The sequence below is a fragment of the Leptopilina boulardi genome, unplaced genomic scaffold, assembly GCF_019393585.1.
Source record: "Leptopilina boulardi isolate dan_hultmark-lab unplaced genomic scaffold, ZJU_Lbou_2.1 LbouV2_384, whole genome shotgun sequence".
Lineage (NCBI taxonomy): Eukaryota > Metazoa > Arthropoda > Insecta > Hymenoptera > Figitidae > Leptopilina > Leptopilina boulardi.
In genome coordinates, this window is record NW_026137956.1 from 655007 (window position 1) to 667637 (window position 12631).

Below are 12631 nucleotides of genomic sequence, written 5' to 3' on the forward strand. Positions count from 1 at the left end.
AGACGAAAATAACGTTAAAATTTTGTTGTCGGATCAAGAGACCGCTGTATATGAAGTTAAAATCAGTAAACATAACCTCAAAATTGTAATAAAATTGTTTTTCATTTGCGTTTTTTTTTTCCTTAAAGTTCGTTGAGTAGTATGAGAATTTTTTCATGAATACTATGTAATTTCATAAAAAAAAATTTTTTTTCTCTTTTCCTATTGTTATGTAAAGAAAATGTGTATTGCCACTTTATGTGCGCCTGTAACAATTGTATAAAACATAAAATTAAAAATTTTTTAATGACCCTAAAGATTTATGATTTTGAAATAGCGAAGACACGAGCTTCGTCATCAATGAAAATGAACACTATATGGTTTTAGGAACTATAAAAGATGGCAAATTTATGGTTCATCATAAACACATAATTTATCGTGCCAAATTAAAATTTCACTTTCAATGATATTTATTTTTGAAATTTAAAATCATATATTTTTTTATGCAAGTATAATAAAAAGAATGATTATAAACGTCAGTAGTAAAATTAATAATTACTGATGAAATTTAGAAAAAATAATTACAATTGCTATTTAAGTTTATAATTAACTAATTGATTTAAATATTGTAATATATAGTTAATATAATTATTGTACTTATTTAGTACAATTATAGCAAATATTTGTTTACTAAATTTCTTTAATTTAATGCCAATTTTGTAATCCTATTTCGATGGTGAATTTTCGTTTACAAAGTTGGTACACCTGCTTCTAATAATTTAATGTCTCATAACCTAGAATTTAGTTTGACATTTTTTTTAGTGATGAAGATAATTGAAAATTATTAGGTTTTTTCCCCACTAATTAAAAATAAACAAATTAATTAACAAATTAAAAAATATTAAATTAAAAATATTTTATTTCCATTCTGCAAACTTTCTTGTCCTGTGGTCGATTTCTCTGCTCAAAATCTTAGTGGATGTAAAAGAAATAGTCTCTCGGCAATAAATGTTAAGAGACAGAAGTGAAAATTAATTAGGATTGTTATGGAAGTGATATGCGAAGCAAGTGTATAAAACTATATATGGGGCATTCCACGTGAGATTTTCATTCAAAAAAAAATTTTTTTTTTCAAGCATTTTTTTCCCGAAATTTTTATGAAAAATAAGAAAATACGTATTTTTTTATTTTTCAATTGAATAAAAATTATGGAAGTTATGATATATTTAAATTTATTGTCGTCAGAAGCCGAATACTTTTGAAATGTGTTTTTCTCTGTCCTACTAACAGATAAAAAATAATATTTTATATATGAAATTTATTCGATTTTTCTTTCAATTTTTAAAAATTTAATTTTAATATATTTTTTATCTGTTAATAGGACAGAGAAGAATGTATTTCCAAAGTATTCGGCTTCCGAGGACGTTAAATTTAAATAAATCCTAACTTTCATAATTTTTATTCAATCAAAAAATAAAAAAATACGTATTTTCTTATATTTCATAAAAATTTCGGAAAAAAAAATGCTCGAGTCAAAAAAAATTTTGTTGAATGAAAATCTCGCGTGAAATGCCCCATATGGGATAGTTATTGTGACTGTCACTATGGTAGCGGTTATTTGACGAAAGAAAGGAAAGCTGATGGCAATGCAAGTCTCGGAGAGAAGAGAAACTGAAGATTAATAGTGCTATGTGCCTAATAACTCAGAAGTTTCGATTGATAACTATATATATATATCCAATGCTTGATTTGAGCTGAATTCAATCTTTGCGAATACGTCTATAGAATTTGCAACATCAAAAAGAGAAGAGCCCTTGGGCTTTCTTCGTGCAATTAACAAAGTAGGTATAGAGGTCAGATTCAGGTTAACTTCATGTATCCTCAAAGTATTACTATCACTTGTGTCCCTCGAAGGTCGCTACAGGTGCTTATTTCATAATTACATATATATCTTCCTCGAACACATTCACTGTCAGAAACGTTTGCACTTGAATCTTCAATCTTATTATTCTTTCGTTCAAAGTCATTATCCTTGGTATCAAATAATGGATCAATAATAATAATTAATTACCCCAAAATTAAGGTTGCTTTTAATAATTTACTGATCCGTTATAATTGATAAATTTTAATCAATTTTTTACCACTATAATTTTTATTACACTGAAAAAATATGGACTCATTTTTTTTTTCTTCTTGCAACTCATTTTGAATTGGGTATCGAATTAAGAAAGCGACAAACTTCAAGTTACTCAAAATTATCCTGCACGCCTGGAGAAAAAAGATTTTTGTTGCTTTATAGAAATCATTTTATTTTTTGTTTTAAAGCTTTAAATCAACAAAAACTTTTTCCTCCGTGCGGGCAGGATAAGTTTGAATAACTTGAAGTTTGTCGCTTACTCATTTCGACATCCAATTTAAAATAAGTTGCAACAAAAATAAATCCAATTTTTTTTCTGCTATAACCTAAAAATTATAATTTAACATTTAAAAGTCAATTGAATTTGTCTGTCCGTCTGTCTGTTCTCATGATAACTTTAAAATTCTGATTATTTTTTTTTAAATCAAAATGATTATCAATACAGATTTGTATTTTGAATTTTATGTCTTAAAATTTACATATGTATTTAAATTCATATTATTCACGCACTATATATAGTGTTGCGATTGAAATTCAGAGTATGAATTTGGTGCTTCAGTTTTAATGCGTTATTTTTACACGATACGCGAGCTAAGATGATGACCTCTGTGACTACCCTGCAAAGCGACAGTGAATTACCTTAACTGTACATATATGCCAGTTAAGAGAGTGTTTTTCTTTCCACTACATAATAAACTGGTGCTGAATAATACAGAAAATTGACCTCATGAAAAAAAATTATTTCATTGAAATAATTAGTTGCTTCACTATTAACAAATAAATATTTGTTTGTATTATTAAATTAATATTTAAATCAATTAAATGCTATTTGTTTCAAATACAGAAATTATTGATTTAAATATTTAGTGGAAATTTAGAGAGTAAACCGAAATTCTAAATTTAACACGGAAAAAAATATAAAGTAACGTTTACTATACTTACAAAGTAAAACCGAAACTTCTGCACATCTCTATAGCAACTTTTGTTTCGGAATAATAATAATAATTCAGATTTAGAGAGTATAGAAGTAACAATATTATATATATATCTATATGTATAACAGAACTTGAATAATTCTCACATTAAAACAACACAATAAAGGAAAAAGTCACCTATTTATTTAACTTTATGTATATGTCATAAAGAGCATATAATAGTAATAATAATAATAATAATAATAATAATAATAATAATAATAATAATAATTTAAAAATAACAGTAAATTTACTATCACACAAAACATTATTTTTCGAATGAGACGAATTTTATTTTTAATCTCTCATCATATGTTTAAAATTACCATATCACATGTGTGAATGCAAAAGAAGAAAATATGCACTTTCCCGTAAGAGAAACGAGAGGTTCATTCATTACGAATTCTTCGCAACAAGATGTTATTTGATAAAGACGGTATAAATACGTCACACAATGTGTTAAATAAAAAGTATTGGATTGAAAGAAGAGAAGATCAAAAAAGAAAAAGAAAAGAAAAAAAAACTGAGAGAGAAAGAGAGAAGAAATGCTGGCACGCATTACTCGATTGAAATTTCTCCGATCTAACGGATCGATACCTCCCGGGCTTCATTGGAGTCTCCAGCCGTCTTCGTGAGAAGTGCCAGAGTCTGGGAGGTAGTTTTTCGCCCTAGTACTCCACTTACCACTTGCTACTTGCCACTTAGTCGATAGCACGATTTATGGGACAAGACACTGACTGCCTCCACACACACACACACACACACACAAACCACGTGTCTCATCGGTAAAAGTCGACCGCGGAAACTCATCTCACGTGCAGGAAAAAAAACACACACACACACAGAGAAGAAAAATTATTTACAAGAAAAAAGTTTATAGTCCATTTTTATGTCCTTTTTCCTTTCTTATTTACGTGAAAGTTTGCAGAATCAGATGGAAAAGTGAATTAAAACCTCTTCATACCTCTTTCTATATATATATATATATATATATATATATATATTGTAACGTATTTTTTTGACTCTAAAATTACTCTTAAACTTGATTTCTAAATTTTATTATAACAAACGACAAATAATTCTAATTATTAAAATTAGACGAAATTGGATTCAAACTTTAATGCAAAGTGACTCAATTATGAAACTTAATTTATGTTACTTTAAATCTTAGAAAAATCAAATAACAAAATAAGCAAAACGTTACTGTGCGACTTAACCTTTTATTCTTATGGACGATCCCCGGTATCGAAAAACGAGTTGTTGCAATTAATTTGAAATAAGCCGAAGTTATTGTTGTTAAATTTTAATAATATTTAATTAGAAATAATTTAGATTTTATTAGTATGACTGTAATCACAAAACTGTATTCGTAACACATGATCGAAAAACTATTGAAAACTAAACGTGTTGACTCGATGAGGGTTGGATGTCAAGACAGTGAGTTTGAAAACTAAATTCTTAATTAACACTAAAATTGACCCTAGATGACGCAACGATTTTCTTTAATTTAAACCAATCAAAAACATTTTCCTACCTTACTTCTCCCAGAATTCTAAATTACTAATACTACTTAAGTGACTTTTCCAATATCAAGCCCGCGATACTTGAATATTGGAAATATTGGATAGAAAGAAAGAATTTTCATTTATCCGAAATTGCAAATGGCTAAACAAACAATCGACAGAAAGATTTCGGCCATTTGCAATTTCTGACAAATGAAAATTTTATCAATTAGAAATTCTTTTAAATGATTTTTCGGTTAAGTAAAAATTTTCCAATATCAAGCCCGCGATACTTGAATATTGGAAACTGTCATACCGGAAATTCGACAAAGCCTGCCATCCTAAAACTAACTTAAACTAAATTAATGCAAAATTACTTAAAAATGGAGCGCCAGTATTTCAACTGGACTTGTATCAAGTATAGGAAATTCTCAAATGCGGTAAACATTAAATCGTTATTTATGTCGAAACTCAAAAAGTTTATTTGCGATTGGTGCAATTGTGACGTCAATCACAAAAAATAACGTCACAATATATATGTGATGATGAAAATAAAACTTCGATAAAATAGTATAATGAACCCCTTTGAAATTAAAATAAATAAACTATTAAAATGCTTCAATGGAATCAATAAAACATAAAATTACATTAATTGCATCATAGTTTTCTTGTAGGTATCAAATTAATAGCGTAAATCGGATCAACTCATGCAACGTTTTGATTCGATATTAGGTATTAAATTGTTATAAATTTTAGAATCATTTTTTTTAGAAATCATCCAGAAATTAGGATCACTTTTTGATACCTAAATTAGTATTAAAGTAATTCAAGGTCAGGCACAACATTTGAAAATGTTTAATTATTTTTAGAACGCACGTTTATGTTCTAAAAATCATTAGTTAGAATTTTTATTTTATGGAATTTCATTTGTCATAATTATTTTTGAGCTTAATTTTTATTTGTTCGAATTAGTATTTTGCAGAATTTTTATCAAAATAATTTTCTATATTACGGAATTTTTATATGGGCAAATCCACAGAACCGGCCGATTTCATGTTACTCACATATTTTTCTATTTTAGAAGTATTATATTAATTATTTTCATACTTCAACCATTTTGTAATATCTCTGAGAACCTATTGAAATAAGAAAATTGAATAAATGTGAACCTTCTAGTCTTTTATAAAAAATAAAATCGAATTAAGTAACTTAAAAAATGAAATTTACGGTGTTACTCTAGGTATAAATTTTAATTCTTATAGGTATAACTTGTTCGGCATAGATCCGAACAATTCCAAACTATGGTGAATTATAGTTTACTTATTGAAGAATGTTTTGAAAGTAATAAAAAATATGTGCTCTTAAATAAAAAGAAATGATAGTCGTTGAAAGTAGCGTTACTCATTATTTTATAATAATGAAATGTCTATACATTTTTGTAAATATCTTTTGCGGCGATTATTCGGTTTGAATTTTTCAAATTGGAGCTTATTGCTTGTGAACAGACGAACAAATGTATGTATCATAGAATAGAGTGCAATCAGAATTAAAGAAAATATTCCAATAATTATCACTCTATGTTTAAGCGTGAACCATTTTCAACTTAGCCTTTTTTCAGTAGCACAACTACAGGATAAAATATGATGAGTTGAAAACATATGTGATTATATAAAGACATTATTATAATTCTTGTATGCAAACGCCAAATTATATTTTCAATTTATAACGTCTGAAAATTAAAAATAAAAAAAAATTTATCGAAATTTAACTAGTTAATCGTGAAAAATGAATTATCCTTTCATTTGTTTTATTTTCAAAGTTATATCAAAATCGATGTCAATAATGTCAGTTTGTTGGTTAAAATAGTTAATATCAAAATTAGTAAGTAAACAATTTAATTTACAGAAATAAAAAATTAAATGCTAATAAATAAAATATATAATAAAATATGATAAAATATAAATAATTTATTTTTCATAATTAAAAAATTAATTATTTGTATTTTATCATATTTTATTGTTCAAAATGTTTTGAACATATTTCAAATAATATATAAAAAAACAAAGAAATGCCATTTTTAATTATAATTTCAAGAAGAAAAATAATATTTTCGTTTTTGGCTTTTAACTCAAACGGCATTAAAATAAAATGAATCACGCAAGAAGATAATTGTTCTTGAATATATTTTAAAGAAAGTAAACCATAAATAAAAGGTGTGCTTGCTATTTGGAAAATTTTCATCTTGATAAGTAAAAATCGGCCGGTTCTGTGGATTTGCCCATATAACCAAAAAATTCACTTCACAGAATTTTTATTTACTCGAATTTTCATTTTAAAATAATAGGCATTTTAAAGAATTTTTATTGGGTAGAATTTCATTGCTTCAAACGAATTTTTTTCTGAGTGCAAAATTTTTTTGTTGAATCAACAAAATTTTAATTGTCTCAACCAAAATTTGTTTAACACAACCAAAATTAGAAAAAAACGATTTTTGTTGTCCTAACTAAAGTTTAATTGGGACAACCAACATTTTGTTGATTCAACAAAAAAATTTTAGTTTCTTAAATACCAACCAAACGTTTGGTTGTCAATACCAAACCTTTTTTTCAGTGTGACTCTTAGAACATATTCAATCCGTCCATTATTTTTATGGTTTAAATGATCATCAACAATTCAATGATTTAATTATAAATAAACAAAATTTAAACATTGGTTAGAATATTTCGAAAACCTGACGTGCTGGGTCAATTCTGAGGTCAGATTTGGATTCAACAAGTCAAAAATACTTTAAAAAAGTGTAGTCTGATTTTTGGTTCTAAAGTAAGCTAAAATTTTGTCGGCCTTGTATAATTTTCTGCTTTAAATGAGTAAAATTATGTGATAATTTTTTCAGAATAACTGTATTTATTGATATAGAGTGTAAATGACATTAGTATTTAAAAAAAATGTTTTTTGTTACTTTTTTTAAATAGTCAATTATTTTGTATAATTGAAACCGTTATATACATTAGTATTCATATTACATTTCAAAATTTTTTTTTATCTATTTCAAAAATATTAATTTAGGTCAAAATCAATATATTTTTGATCAGACGCATCATTTTTATTATTCAAATGATTACATAATCAAATTCATAAATATTGTGGGAGATAAGATTATATAATTTAAGAAAGGTATTAAATTGTAGATATAGATACATTTTTTTTTTTTTTTGAAATATTTGTAACTACATATAAGCTTTACGCTAGTGCGATCCATATATATATATATATATATATACAGCTAACGGGCGTTATTTCATTTAAATGGATTTAAAGTACAAAAGACAACAATATATCGAGCACAAGCTGGAATTTCTTTATTCGCATTCGAGAGTCCACTCGCTTTGTATATATCAACCGATTTAATTAGGTTTTTTTTCCTCTCGCAACAGAAATCCGATAGTAGCTCAACAGAATCATGCCAAACCGGTACTCGAAACAGTATAGATATATTCTTTTGTTTTATTCAATCACGACCGAAACTAACCCCTTTTTACTCCTTCCCCCTCTGTTTTTCTCTCTCTATCTCTCTTTCTCTCTCTCACACCATATATAAATTAAAATATTTCAAACGCCTCCTGTCGATAAAATTCTTTTTAAGAGGTCAATGTGCAAATCAATTCCAACCCATGTAAACATCTTCTCATAACTGACAATAATCCATATTCAAACTTTTTCTTTTCTATAAATTTCTACAAAATTTTAGGGTATTTTTGATAAGTTTGTTTATAAATTAATAAATTATTGTAAATAATTAGGTCGAGGAGATTTTTTTTGAGATATCAGAGTGGTTTCCAATGTATTATTGTGTCCTGAATAGGATCTCGAGTTACAAAATTGCGTATCACACGTCAGGATTTTAAGTGCTAGAGACTTCTATATAGGCTTACACTAAAGCTTAATTTGTACACTTTAAGACCCATATGGGTAAGATAAAAAAAATTTGGAATTTTGATAAAAATTAGGTTCAAAACACCCAAAAAGTTTATAGGTGTCTTCAACTTAATTTTTTTCAAAATTCCAAATTTTTGTTTATCTTACCCATATGGGTCTTAAAGTGTACAAATTAAGATTTAATTTAAACCTATATAGAAGCCTCTATCACGTCAGGTTAAAGAGAAAAAAAATACTGAAAACCCTCAAAAACACGTTTTTTTGGGTCATTACTCTAGTTTTTTTTTTTAATTTTGTTATCGTGCGCATTTGGGTTTTAAAGTTTACGATTTAAGGTTTAAGGAGAAATCGGACAGACAGTCTGAACAACAGAGACTATAATAAAAGTTAGTCCAAATGCATTATTTCGATTTTTGAAATAGAAAACACATATTTTAGTGTAATTTTTTTCAGACGAAGTGTGCAGAATTATATTTTAAACAAAATGATTCATTGAAAATTGAAATTGGATGAAAATTTAAAAAAAATTGACATTTCGAAACGATTGGCAGTTTGAACTCGAATTATAAAATCGTTTCAAAATGTCAATTTTTTTTAAATTTTCATCCATTTTCAATGATTCATTTTAAAAATATGTGTTTTCAATTTCAAAAATTGAAATAATGCATTTGGACTAACTTTTGTTCAGACTTTCTGTTTGATTCCTCCTTAATTTATTGCACTGTTTCGTGACTTTTAACGTGACTTAATAAAATATCTTTTAAGTGAAAAAAAATCACTTTAAATTAACTTTAGGGAAGATTTGTATTCATTGAAGTGTGTAATGAATGAAAAAATTCTTAAATCCCAAGGAAAATTAGGAGCCAGGATTTCTTACCCAATAAAAAAATTAGGAAGTAGTCCACTCATAAGGACGATTATGTGTCATGGTGGAAAAACGAGTTGTTGCAATTAATTTGAAATAAACCGAACTTATTGTTGTTAAACTTTAATAATATTTAATTAGAAATAATTTATATTTTATTAGTATGACTATAACCACAAAACTGTATTCGTAACACATGATCGAAAAACTATTGAAAACTAAACATGTTGACTCGATGAGGGTTGGATGGCAAGAAAGTGAGTTTGAAAACTAAATTCTTAATTAACACTAAAATTGACACTAGATGACGCAACGATTTTCTTTAATTTAAACCAATCAAAAACATTTGCCTACCTTACTTCTCCCAGAATTCTAAATTACTAATACTACTTAAGTGACTTTTCCAATATCAAGCCCGCGATACTTGAATATTGGAAATATTGGATAGAAAGAAAGAATTTTCATTTATCCGAAATTGCAAATGGCTAAACAAACAATCGACAGAAAGATTTCGGCCATTTGCAATTTCCGACAAATGAAAATTTTATCAATTAGAAATTCTTTTAAATGATTTTTCGGTTAAGTAAAAATTTTCCAATATCAAGCCCGCGATACTTGAATATTGGAACCTGTCATATCGGAAATTCGACAAAGCCTGCCAACCTAAAACTAACTTAAACTAAATTAATGCAAAATTACTTAAAAATGGAGCGCCAGTATTTCAACTGGACTTGTGTCAAGTATAGGAAATTCTCAAATGCGGTAAACATTAAATCGTTATTTATGTCAAAACTCAAAAAGTTTATTTACTATTGGTGCAATTGTGACGTCAATCATGACGTTATATGAAATTGGAATAAAATATCTTTTAAGTGCAAAAAAATCACTTTAAATTAACATTAGGGAAGATTTGTATTCATTGAAGTTGTGTAATGAACGAAAAAAAATTCTTAATTCCAAGGAAAATTAGGAGCCAGGATTTCTTACCCGATAAAAAAAATCAGGAAGTAGTCCACTCATAAGGACGATCATGTGTCTACATTCCCCTATTTGTTTAGAAAATAATTCATTCTATTATAAGAAGACTGCTTTCTGGTTGTATATATAATATATAATTATATGCCAGCGTTTGAATAGGTAGTCGGGATTATTTAATGCGCCTATATATTATACATTTTATTAATACGCCGCATATAAAGACGATATTTTAATGTATACACAATCTGCAGGCATGTATTTATTAATTGGTTTTTAAGTTATCCTTTGAGGGGGGGTGGGGGTTGGTTTAACGATTGTAATATATTTTATCTATGTATATAGGAAGTGTAGTACTTTGGAAGTGAGTCTATTAGAGAGCATATAAAGAAGGTGTCGCGTGTGGCAATCGTCAATTCACCTTGCGGTTTCATACTTGTTTTATTATATCATAGCGGGACAATGCTGCTTGTTGTACTCTGGTGCACACTCTGTAGGCTATGAGGAAATAAGATGCTTTTCGATGATAAGAGAACCACCCATATGAAGAGCCACAATGTCCATGCAAACAGATCATGCAGCTTTGTATATATATATATATATATATATATATATACTGACAATGAGAATAAATGACCATTTGATATATATTGACACTATCGTATCATGTGAAGAATTTACTTGTCAGTTTCGCAAACATTTCTTATGCATATATACTTAATGATTCTATTCTCTGAAAAAAAGAGAATTTACATTAACAGCAAATATTTTTGATATACATTAAGTAAGTCCATTGTATCTATTGAAATTTGTCAGGCCCTCGTCAGTTTTCCTTTAAATTACCATATTTTGTAAGTTTATTTTTATATTAAACTAGGGGGGTCACGTCCCTCTGCGCGTCAACCCTCATTATTTTCTACTTTAATGATTAATTTTTTAAAGGCTTGCGAGTATTAAAATTATTAAAATTTTATCTAAATTTTGAGGTTATGTTTGTTTCTTGGTTAGGGGAATTTGAAGTTATGTTTGTCGGACATAGCCTCAAACCCACGAAATAGTATAAGGAGACACCACTGTCTGGAAAAGATGAAGCCGTTTTCCCCGTGTCTCTTATAATTAACGGAGGTGTCGAACCCTAACGGGGAAATTTGATATCTCCGAAATTTCGTCTGCTAAAAGTGACATGAGCGATGTAAACATGGAGAATCTCCATGGATATAAACATAATATAATTATTTATGTTATGTAAAAACACGGTATCGAGATAAAATTAGTAACTGCAAGTGAATATAAATTATTAAACTGTTTTAAATTTTATTTTAATTATGGTTGTGATAAAAATATACTTTAATAAGATTTATATTTAAAATAAAACTCATCATTATTATTTGGATTTCATTGAAAATAGTTTTGTAAATAGATTTATATTTTGTATTGCCATTAACACAATTTGTTTTACATCCTTTAATAGAACAACTAATCATATTTCCTTATTTTTCTTTAAATTATTTACAAAAACCAAAAAAAAACAAAGCGATATAAAAACAATCAGTTTATGCAGGTTATGTCATGGTAGACATTTTGCGAAAGTTCTATGTGTTAGTAACTGTATGTACACATTTTGTGTCAGTGTGGGTAACTAGTTCCCAACTTTTCCGATAGGTTCGACACCTCCGTTAATTGTAAGAGAAACAGGTAAATCAGCTTCAACTTTTCGTGGGCTTAATATAGCAGTGGAGTCTCCTTATACTACTTCGTGCTCAAACCCAACGGTTTGAACTAATCCTGGAAACCTATGCCATAGAATTTTGAGGTTATGTTTGATCTCTGACCTTGAATCCTAGAATCCTATGCCCTTGAATTTTTAGGTTATGTTTGATCCATGACCTTAAATCTTGGAGACCTTGAATTTTGAGGTTATGTTCGTTTTGAGGTAGATATATGGGTCATTCCACGTCACTTTACCGCTGGGTTTAAGGTTAAAATCAGAACTAAAACACTAATATAGGTATATGTATATGGGTCATTTCATGTCAATAGTAACCAATTTAACCTAACCTATTCTTGTTAAAAACATGGGTTGGTTACATTTGATATGGAATGACCTACACTGGAGACAGTGACGAAATCTTTTTATAATATAGAGAGATAAATTATTGTTTTTACAATTTTTTTTCTAACTTACATTCTACTTAAGATTATTATATATATGTACAGTACATAAAACACAAGATTAATTTTGAAAAATTTCACACGCATTCAG

At 27.7% G+C, this 12631-nt stretch overlaps 1 protein-coding gene across 1 annotated transcript in view; it reads left to right on the plus strand.

Annotated features, from left to right (window-relative positions):
• Nucleotides 1-12631, plus strand: part of LOC127288313 (agrin) — an 83854-nt gene that overhangs the window by 36897 nt on the left and 34326 nt on the right. The gene's annotated exons all lie outside the window — the stretch shown is intronic.